A 10,187-nucleotide genomic window follows, 5' to 3' on the forward strand; every position below is an offset into this window, starting at 1 on the left:
TTTCTACAAGAGACCCACAGGAACATCAATGTACCCAGACAGAGCGCAAGGTCGCTACCTGAACCAAGAATAAGAAACGAGGAATCAAGGAGAAAAAGGTCTTGGGCTAGCCAAAGCCGTGGTCACAAAGCTCATCCCCTGCCGGGGAAGAGCAGCAGACCCTCGCGAAGCCCGCTTATTTGTCTCACAGGCAAGCAGGAAGCACAGTTAGCCGGGCGGCTACTCCACCGGAGATCAGAAGCTGCCCATTTAAAAGAGGGCAGCGGGGACACTAACAACAGCAAAAGCCCAGCTTTCCCACCTCTGAAAGCAGAGACTGACTATTAAAAGCGGATTCAAGAATTCAAAATGCAGAAGGGGCACACAACCTGCATATCTCAGGGGCTTCAAAGCCTTGCTCGATTATGGTCAGTAATGGATACTAGCAGCACCACCTCAAGTCACTAAAAGAAAGGTGAAACCATACTGTTTAAAAAGCAAACAAAGTACGTAATATATTGTGAATTTTTTTTTCCACAATAAGTCTAGCCAAAACAAGAATTTGCACACCCAACACCTTATTCCCTAAAAACAGAAGATGAAGCGGTGCCATATACGTAGGGCGGGAAGCATTGGAGAGCACGGTATGATGGGCTGGCTCTGTACGAGGTCTGTTACACACGCATAATTCCGTATTCCTTGCCCTCCTTTTATCATGTGCCCAAAGTAACACCCTCCCCTCCATAAGGCTGTTACTGTGTCAGAAAGTACAAACCTCCAAACACACACCAAAGCTCTCTCTTTTCTGCATCAGGCTCCATTTCTTATCTCCTCCTGGGATGACAGATGCACCCCCACGACTCATCAAGCCTGGAGCTAGGCCTTTCTTTCCTCTTTTGCTTTTGAATAGGCAAGACAAAATCACAAGTGAGATCTCTGCACTATATTCTCTCCAGGATGGCTCTAGCAGTCATGGTGACATTTTAAGTTGGTCAGAAGCTGGTTTCAGTTGCAAAGTAAGGTCTCCTGGACCCTAGATCTGTGTTAGTGAATTCATTAGTCCTCGAGGGTCACAAAGGCAGCTCAAGTACGGAAAAGAGGGAGAGATATACAGGTTTGGAATAAGGAGCTGCTGGAGAAGCACTTCGGGGAGGGACAGCTCTCCTTTCCCATCCCACCATGTAAGGGATGAGAAGACAGACAATCAGGGTCAATGATAATGGCATGGCCATTACCAAGAGCTCCAGTTCTGTTCTTAAGGCAAAAATATTGACTACCAATCCAACTGCTCAATTAGTCTAGCCGAAAAGGCTCCAGGAGCCAAGTCTGTGAAGCTGAGCCTGACCAGGGCACCATGGGCTGCCCCCAGCTAGATATGCTAGAATACCATATGGTCACAGAATCAAATCGCAAGGCTGGTCCAATATGGTATACCCTTTACAGGTACCCATCTGTTTGTTTTTTTTTTTAAGGAATATTTAGCTATTTTATTCTATTATATAATACATTTTATTAAATGTTTCTATTTTCAAGATTGTTCTCAGTCCGGGGCGCCTGGGTGGCTCAGTTGTTAAGCGTCTGCCTTCGGCTCAGGTCATGATCCCAGGGTCCTGGGATCGAGCCCCACATTGGGCTCCCTGCTCAGTGGGAGGCCTGCTTCTCCCTCTCCCACTTCCCCTGCTTGTGTTCCTGCTCCCGCTGTCTCTGTCAATTAAATAAATAAAATCTTAAGAAAAAAAAAAAAGACTGTTTTCAGTTCAAAGAGGCTCAGTTACAACAGCACATAGTTTTAACTCTTAAAAATGTTATAGTAAATGGAAAGCTCTGGATCATATCTGCCTTTGTATGAAATTTAATCGGATTGTTAATATTGGTAAGCCTTCAACTCTACCATTTAAGCAATATACAGATACCCAGCTCACCAGCAACTTTCAACAGTAATCTGCAACACGTTTTCTTGTCCTTTTTTTCCTTAACGAAAAGAGGAACGAACCAATTTATGTACTAGAGTATTTCCCCTTCCTTCATACTGTATTCCATTCACTCGTTCAACCACCAAACACTTCCTGCACACCTACTATGCACTCTGCACTTTAGGTGCAGAGAAAAAAGTATGCCAATTATCATCACTGTTACAATATACTGTAGTGCCTCGTTGTTAAGGCCAGTTCCTACCTCAATCTATAAAACCACATGGCACTTAGTCCCAGGGTGACCTGACATTGGCTTCAGAAGACTGTCTCCTTTTTATTGTTTGCAACTGTGGCCACAGGATAGAGGGAGCAGCCTCTGCCTCTATGATGAGACCGCACCAATTGAAACAACCACTGTGGATGCTATTTTAAAAAAGTTATCAATTCAAGACCTGAAGTATCCGGCTTCAGGGCTCACACCACGGAAATGATGGTCACACAAAGTGTAGGAAGCTGAAGTCTGCCCCCTGCAAGTAAACAAACAAATTTCATTTAGAAATTCACAATTCAAAGACAGAAAGCAGAGGCTTTCAGGCTACATGAGAGAGCTGGAGTCTACAAATGGAAATGAAGAGAACAGACTGAAAGTCAAAGAGTTATCAACTCAACATAAAATAATTCTAGGATGTAAAGGATTAGACGGTACAAACAGTGATTTTGTTCATTTGTTCCCTGATTCAAGTACCCAGAAAGGGGCGCCTGGGGGCTCAGTTGGTTAAGCGACTGCCTTCGGCTCAGGTCATGATCCTGGAGTCACAGGATCGGGTCCCGCATCGGGCTCCCTACTCGGCAGGGAGTCTGCTTCTCCCTCTGACCCTCCCCCCTCTCATGCTCTCTCTCTCTCATTCTCTCTCTCAAATAAATAAATAAAATCTTTAAAAAGAAAACAAACAAACAAAAAACCCAAAAAAGCCCAAAGTACCCAGAAAGAAGAGCAGGGCATGTGTTTTCAAGTTTTCACTCTTTAACCAAATCGTAGCTAGTTGCCTACTGGCTTCAGAGAAACAGCAGAACAAATCAATGCCACATTTTCACCAGCCACACTGAAGAGAAGCTGTGAGCTCCAAGATTTGCTCATCTTTGCCACATCCATTCTATCGCCGCACTTTCTTGTGAGTGAGGCTGAGAATCCCAATTACTTGCTTGTGCCTTTTTATTCACCTTTGGTAAGCACTTTCAAATGGGGAAGCCCTTCCTATTGATTGATTCCACTGCAAACTCCAATGACTTCATAAACTTCAGGAAAGTTATTAACTTCACACAGAACGTTAATTTTCAATCTACCTGAGGTTGGCTCTGAGTCCAGAGGAATGATTTAGCATCTTTAACACCTGTACCTCAGTTTCCCAAAGCCATGTCTTGATGATCAATAATGTATGTGGAAGTGCTCTAAGGCTTTACTCAAAGGTCCTGGATAAACTCAAGGAATAGGCACACTGAGGTCTCTACCTCAATTTTTAAAATCAACCCCAATGAAATTTATGTATTAATTTATAACACCAGGAGGACAGGAATAGTTAGCAAACATCAATCTTAACCACCAGAATACAAATGTATAAAGTCCTACAATTTTTTTTTTAATATTTTATTTATTTATTTGAGAGAGAGCACATGAGAGGGGGGAGGGTCAGAGGGAGAAGCAGGCTCCCCACTGAGTAGGGAGCCCGATGCGGGACTCGATCCCGGGACTCCAGGATCATGACCTGAGCCGAAGGCAGTCGCTTAACCAACTGAGCCACCCAGGCGCCCCTAAAGTCCTACAATTTAAAAGCTAGAAGATCCCACATTCCTATTCCTTCTTTTCAAGGTGAGATGGGAAACTGGCTGGGTGGGGAAGACACTGATACCTGGCTCTAGCTAACCACAAATCACAGTATCAAGCATCTCTAATTTTCCCAAATTATAAACTCCTCACCCATCCAAGCGATGATATAGCCATTTAAAGGACTAAAATTCCGTAACGACCAATCATGCCCTGTCCTCTCCACTTTCCCTCCAACATCCTTCCACCCCTTGTCTTCCTACCAGGAGACCTGCGGACAACAGAAGCCTGATGAGAAGGAAACTCTAATCAGATCCCACAATCAAGGGCGCAGCTTGACAACTACTCACATTCATCATTAATGCAACGTTTCGGCTCGCTTTTAATCGCGGGGCCATCACACCCGGAAATGAAATCTCAAGCGCAACCCACTTCGGACTACCGTATCATTTCCTTAAGTTGTGCCCGACCGCGAGTGCCGGGTGCACGACCCCGAGAGACCGCGGACCTCGGGCACAGTTACTCCGCCTCCCGCCTCGGGCCTGGTGGTCACTTGCGCTTCTCAGCCACGAGGTGGGCCCGCCGGCGCGCGATCCTCCCCGGGCCGCCACAACCGGCGCTCGGCGGGACGCGAGGGCGGCACTGGGGCCGGTCGCCTCCGGGGACGGCGCCTGGGCGCGAGGGGCGCTCACTAGAAGGACCCCGAGCGGCCCCAGGTAAGGCCGCGCCTCAGGCGGGCCGAGGAGGCGCCCAGCCGCGCCCGCCCGCAAGAGCCCGCCTGGGGGCCAGCGAGACGCGGCGCGCGGCCCGGGCCGGTCTCCGAGGCAACAGCCGGGCCCGATCCGGGACCCGCCAGCGGCCGCTCGGGGACCGCTTGGGGCACCGGCGCGCCCGGCCCCTCAGGAGGCGCCCCGCCCCCAAGCGGCCCCCGCCCGGCGCGCGCCACGCACCGCGCCCCGCCCGCGGGCCGGCCCGCACTTTCCCGCCCGCCGCGCCTCGCCGGGGGCGGGGGTCGCGCGCCCTCCCCGCCCCCACGCCGCTCACCTGCCGGGCCCTAGGCTCGCTCCATGGCCTCCCGCGCGGTGCGGTGCGGTGCGGCCCGGCCGCCCCCGCCGCCTCCGGGGAGGGGCAGCCCCACGCCGCGCTCACCGCCCCCAGCCGCCGCCGCCACTGCGGCTCCCCCCCCCCCCCCGCCCCGCCCCTCCCCCGCCCCCCCCCCCCCGCGGAGCCGGGGGGCCCCCCCCCCCCCCCCCGCCTCCGCGGCGCCCGGCTGTTGGTACCGTCCTAGCGTAACGCCTTCCCTGCGACCAATCCCAGGGCTCACTCTGCGAGGCCCCGCCCCCGCCCTCCGGTGGGCGGGCCTACCAGGCTCGCTCCGGACGGCCCTACTTAACCCTTCCCGTCCTGTGCCAGCCCCGTTTAACTCCCTCGGCGCCGCCTCCCGTCTCTCTTCCTCCTCCTCCCTGCCGCCCGCCCCGCGCAGAAACTGACCTCGAACTTCTCTCTTGCTTTCGCTTTTCCTTTCCTAATTTTCGGAAGCAGGTAGGAGACCAGGCAGCGGGACTGGAGAGTTGGGGTCCTGTAGGTCCAATTCTACTTGTGAGAAGCGATTTCCCTACTCCTTCTGCCCATTTAATTTGCCTCGACTGATGCTTCTGCCTATCAAAGTGTATCCTTCTTGCCCAAAAGAGGCCAGCCTTCCTACAGCGCGCACAAGTCGCTCTTCCTTGGGACCAGAGCAAACTCCCTGCTACAGTTCGTAGCATTTCGCAAAACTGTACTTAGTTTACTGTACTCTTAGTTGTTTAATGTCTGTCTCTTGCAGTGGACGGACTGTAAGCCCCACGAGGGCAGGGCAGCGTGTCCCTGTCTCCAATGCCCGACACCCAGCAGACTCCCTGTAAATGGTTTGCATGAAAATTCTCCTTCCCTTTAAGTTGCTTCCTTTCCACTGACTGCATACAGATCATCTGCTGTATAATTATTCATTTATTCACCATATGCTAAGCTTGGACTTAGTGTATGTCTGAAATATAATGCACGTTGCTTTGTGGGATAAGATGTGTGAGAGGGGGAAAGACCGAGTTAACACTTTGTTCAGGCTACGTAATTCATTTAAGCAGTAGGGTGTAGTGGGTAGAACGCCTCCTCGTGGGTAGTGTGATATTGGGTGTGCCACCGAACTGCTCAGAGTATCGGTTTCCTTATCTGCAAAATGGGAGTTAATCATAGTCCCTATTTCAACAAGGTTGTTGTGAGGTCCAAATTAGGAAATGTGTGGGGAAAGTACTTTTGCCTTATTGTATAATATATGAGTTATTGTGCATGTGTGTATTTACTGAGCACTTACCATCAGAAGAGCCTAGAGAAATAACTGGGCTTGACACCAGTCCCAGACCGTCTAGTTAGGGAGGCTGCCCCTCTGCAGAAAACAGTCCCTGCAAGGAGTCCACTGTCAAATACAGGAGGAGTTGTATCAGCTTTTCACTGGATGTAGTGGAAAGGGCTTGGGGGTCATTTTCTCACCATGGCATACATAATTCTTAAGGAAATGAGCTGGATAGTTGAGAGTCTACCTAATTTCTCTGCATAGGAACACTGGTCTGACTGCCATCAGATAATCTCCCTGAAGCTTGTTCACGACATCAGAAGATCATAAACCAACAGCGCAAAGCCACAGTTCCTCTAAGATCCTTTACTTGAAGGAGGACTCTCCTCCTTTCTTGCCTGGAACTCTATCAAGGGTAGTGAGGGTTGACTGTCAAACTGTCACTGCTCAGGGGAAGGCCAGCACAGCCTACAGCTTCAGCTTCCTGGAGATCCCTTCTGGCACTAAGGACATTGAGAGAGGCCATTAAGCCATTCCAGGGCTTAATTTCACATCCGTCAGATCCTTCCCTTCATAGGCTGCAGGAGAGACACACTCTCTCCTCTTCTGTCTTTATAAATGGCGAGCCCAGGATTCAGGACCTTCCTGCTTTCAGACAGCAAAATTTCAGCCCCCCACTTTTCTTTTCACTGGGCCACATGATCCAGGCTCTCTGCCGATGTGTACGCAGCACCAACACAGTCCTGACCCTCCACCATGTTCTTTTCTGCCCTCTCTTCCTCGAATGCGCCTTGTTTCCCAACCAATTGACCGTCAGTATATTCTAGGTACTGTGGGGGATGCAGTCCTTTAAGAAGGGGATGCTGCCCTCAAAGAGTTTACATGACTGGAGCACAGGAAGCAGCTACAAGGGATACGGGGGACTTAACGTACGCAGCACAGACGCTGTGATCGCTGAAAGAAGCAGGGTTCAGGAAGATAGTGTGGGCTGGTAGTGCCAGTGAGCGAGGATTAAGGTGAGCAAAATATGGGTGGGAGAAGAGAGGGACAATATGAACCGAAGTTAGGTCATGCTATGTGAACTTAAAGGCAGACATCCTCAGCCGATGATAGAGAATGGGAGAATTTTCTTCCTTCCTTCCATCCTTCAATGAATGTCTACCAAGTGCCAGACACTGAGCTGGCCCCAGCCCATGGAAAGGCCAAAGAAAGCCTGGTTCTCATCTTTGAGAAGCTGACAGCCTAGTCTTGGGAAATTGAACAGAAGGTCAGGTAGAACCCCCATTAGGAAGGTCTGAGACTTTGCTGAAGCTTCTGGGATGCTTCTTTCAGAACTTGTGATGTAGTTCTAGCTCTGTCCTCAGTAGAGGAATCTTGGTTTGTAGCCCAGTGCAGAATCCTCCAGTGGCTTGTCCGCGGCCTACAGAATTCAATAGCAAGTTCTCTGCTTGGCATTTCCAGGTCCAGTGCACCTTTCCAGGCCCACGTTCTGCTAATCTCTTACCTTCCACCCTAAAGGACTCACTTGCTCTGAAAACATCCCCTTTTCTGCACCCATGGTTGTAATCATCCAGATTCTTCCTCTGCGGCTCCCACCTCACCCCAACCCCATCTCCTCCTGTTTAAATATTATATATCTTTCAAATACCATTTGTTCATGAAGCCTTTCCTGGCCTTTGCAACTGTCCATGTACTCCTGGGCTTCTAAGACTCAGTCCTTTGTGCCTCTTTTGCAGTATGGTTTGTATTGATATCTTTGGGGATATCTCTGATCCCTTCCCCTGGACTGTAAACCCTTCAGGGCCAAGGAGAGTGTTTTATTCACATCTGTATCTTCCTTAGCACTAACACTGTCCGTGGCCCATGGTGAACACTCAACACTTGAAAAATAAGTTTTAGAACAGGTCCTGTAGACATGGGGAATCAGAAGCACCAGAGGTTTCTTTCTTGGCCTCTTCATCATTGCGTTTTCCTTAACCTGTTTCAGAATTTCCAGGTCCCTGCCAATTTGTCAAGCCCCAGGACTCAAATAGCAGTCCAGCAATCCCAAGGTATAAGGGGAGTAGTGTCTGAAGGTACCCGTATTACACCAGCACCAATAGAACACACACACACACACACACACACACTCCTTTAAAGAAAATACACCCACAATGATGGCTCCTACTAAAACTAATTAAGTTAATACTACATCAAGAAAGTTGAAGGGAAGAGACTTTTTTTTTTTTTTTTTTTTTTGAGACAGAACGAGAGAGAGAGCACATGAGAGGGGGGAGGGTCAGAGGGAGAAGCAGGCTCCTTGCTGAGCAGGGAGCCCGATGCAGGACTCGATCCCGGGACTCCAGGATCATGACCTGAGCCAAAGGCAGTCGCTTAACCAACTGAGCCACCCAGGCACCCCAGGGAAGAGACTCTTAATCTCAGGAAACAAACTGAGGGTTGCTGGAGTGAGGGGGTGGGAGGGATGGGGTGGCTGGGTGATGGACACTGGGGAGGGTATGTGCTATGGTGAGCGCTGTGAATTGTGCAAGACCGATGAATCACAGACCTGTACCCCTGACACAAACATTATATGTAAATAAAAATAAAGAAATTAAGAGAAAAAGAAAGCAAGCTGGAAGGGAGCTGGAGGCGAGCTCTCCCGGTGTGCAGTGCTAGGAGCCAGGGAGAGGGAAACAGGATTACTGAGTGAAGGAGCACAGGTGTCCCTCCCAGGAATGGGAGCTGGAATCCTGGCCCGCTGCCTCGGGGCAGGATTGTTCTCTGCATGGCCTCTCTGTGGACTGCTGCCTCTGCATTTCTTTCCCAGCTGGGCAAACTCCTTTCCCTCCCTCTGCCACCGGCTCTACAGAGCCACTCCTAGTCCACCCCTTGCTTACAGAACTGGGACTGTGCACTTAACCCTTCATGGGGCGTGTCTGTCATCTGAGTGAGCCTCTCAAGCCCCAGGGACCCCCCCCACCCAACCCACGTCCCGGCCTCTCTGCCAAGGAATTGTTCAGGATGCCTATATCTAAAAGTGGTGCAAATCCTTCAGTTGTTTATTTCCATCCTAGTATTTTTTTTTAAAAGATTTTATTTTATTTATTTATTTATTTATTTATTTATTTATTTATTTATTTATTTTAAAGATTTTTATTTATTTATTTGAGAGAGAGAGAATGAGAGAGAGCACATGAGAGGGATTAGGGTCAGGGAGCCTGATGCGGGACTCGATCCAGGGACTCCAGGATCATGACCCGAGCCGAAGGCAGTCGCTTAACCAACTGAGCCACCCAGGCGCCCCCTAGTATTTTTTTTTAAAGCAGCTTTATTGAAATATAATTTACATACCATAAAACTCACCTGTTTAAATTGGACAATCCAATGGTTTTTAGTATATGTATGGAGTTGAGCAATTATCACCATAGTCTAGAACATGTTCATCTCCCCCAAAATAATTTGGGCTATTTTCTTTTCCTCTGAAAATATATTTGTTCATTTAGCATTTTTTGTTTTTGTTTTTTTTTAATTTGCTTATTAAAGCCAAGAAGAAAAATACCTCAAGGGGACAGTGAAACTCCTAGAATGACGAAGAACACAAAGGAATCCTAGCTCGAAGCTTTTTCACTTCACTGCCGTTGTCTGGCTGTAGTCATTTAATTAACCACTCCAAGATGTACACTTTGTTGTGGTCAATGCTCCTGAGTAAACATCCGGGGGCCACATCTTGGAACATTTTCCAGGCTGTTGTGCCTTCCTCTAATGCCAATGGGCTCTTCAGTGGGTTTGACAGAGAATATTGCCAACTCCAGATTGCTAATTCCCACAAGGCAATCATTTTGTAATGTGCTTAGGATGGTACCACATGCACATGGGTATTTAATACGCATCTTTTTTCTTTTTGCTGTGATGGAAGCTCTTTAATTTTTATTAGCCCAATTTAATGCATGAAGTAATTGCATTAATGACTGCATGAGGAGATTACAGCCACCTGTAAGTTCTGGGTTCCTCAAATTCAGCTCCCCTCACCCACAAGTGATGTACAAAGAGTTAGCTGAGGGCTCTTTGAGCCTCTCTTATGACTGAGCTGGGGATAGGCTAAAGCTGCAGTCTTCAGTCTGGATCCCTATGCCCGTACCCCCGCCCCCAAGATTTGAGTTTA

General features: G+C 48.9%; 1 protein-coding gene across 5 annotated transcripts in view; it reads right to left on the minus strand.

The window, feature by feature from the left end:
• The window catches only part of FAM20B (FAM20B glycosaminoglycan xylosylkinase), a 43,885-nt gene extending 39,028 nt beyond the window's left edge, over nt 1-4,857 (minus strand). The window contains exon 1 of one of the 5 annotated variants that reach the window (XM_035010703.1): nt 4,759-4,857. The gene's annotated coding sequence lies outside the window, so the exon portion shown is untranslated. Of the gene's footprint in view, nt 1-754; nt 1,443-2,344; nt 2,660-4,064; nt 4,188-4,222; nt 4,539-4,758 lie in introns of those variants that run through there. The other 4 variants (XM_035010708.1, XM_035010707.1, XM_035010705.1 and 1 more) reach the window with 4 other exon arrangements.
• Between the last annotated feature and the right edge of the window lie 5,330 nt (nt 4,858-10,187).

Source organism: Mirounga leonina, unplaced genomic scaffold (genome assembly GCF_011800145.1).
Source record: "Mirounga leonina isolate KUSES-001 unplaced genomic scaffold, KU_Mleo_1.0 Mir_154, whole genome shotgun sequence".
NCBI lineage: Eukaryota > Metazoa > Chordata > Mammalia > Carnivora > Phocidae > Mirounga > Mirounga leonina.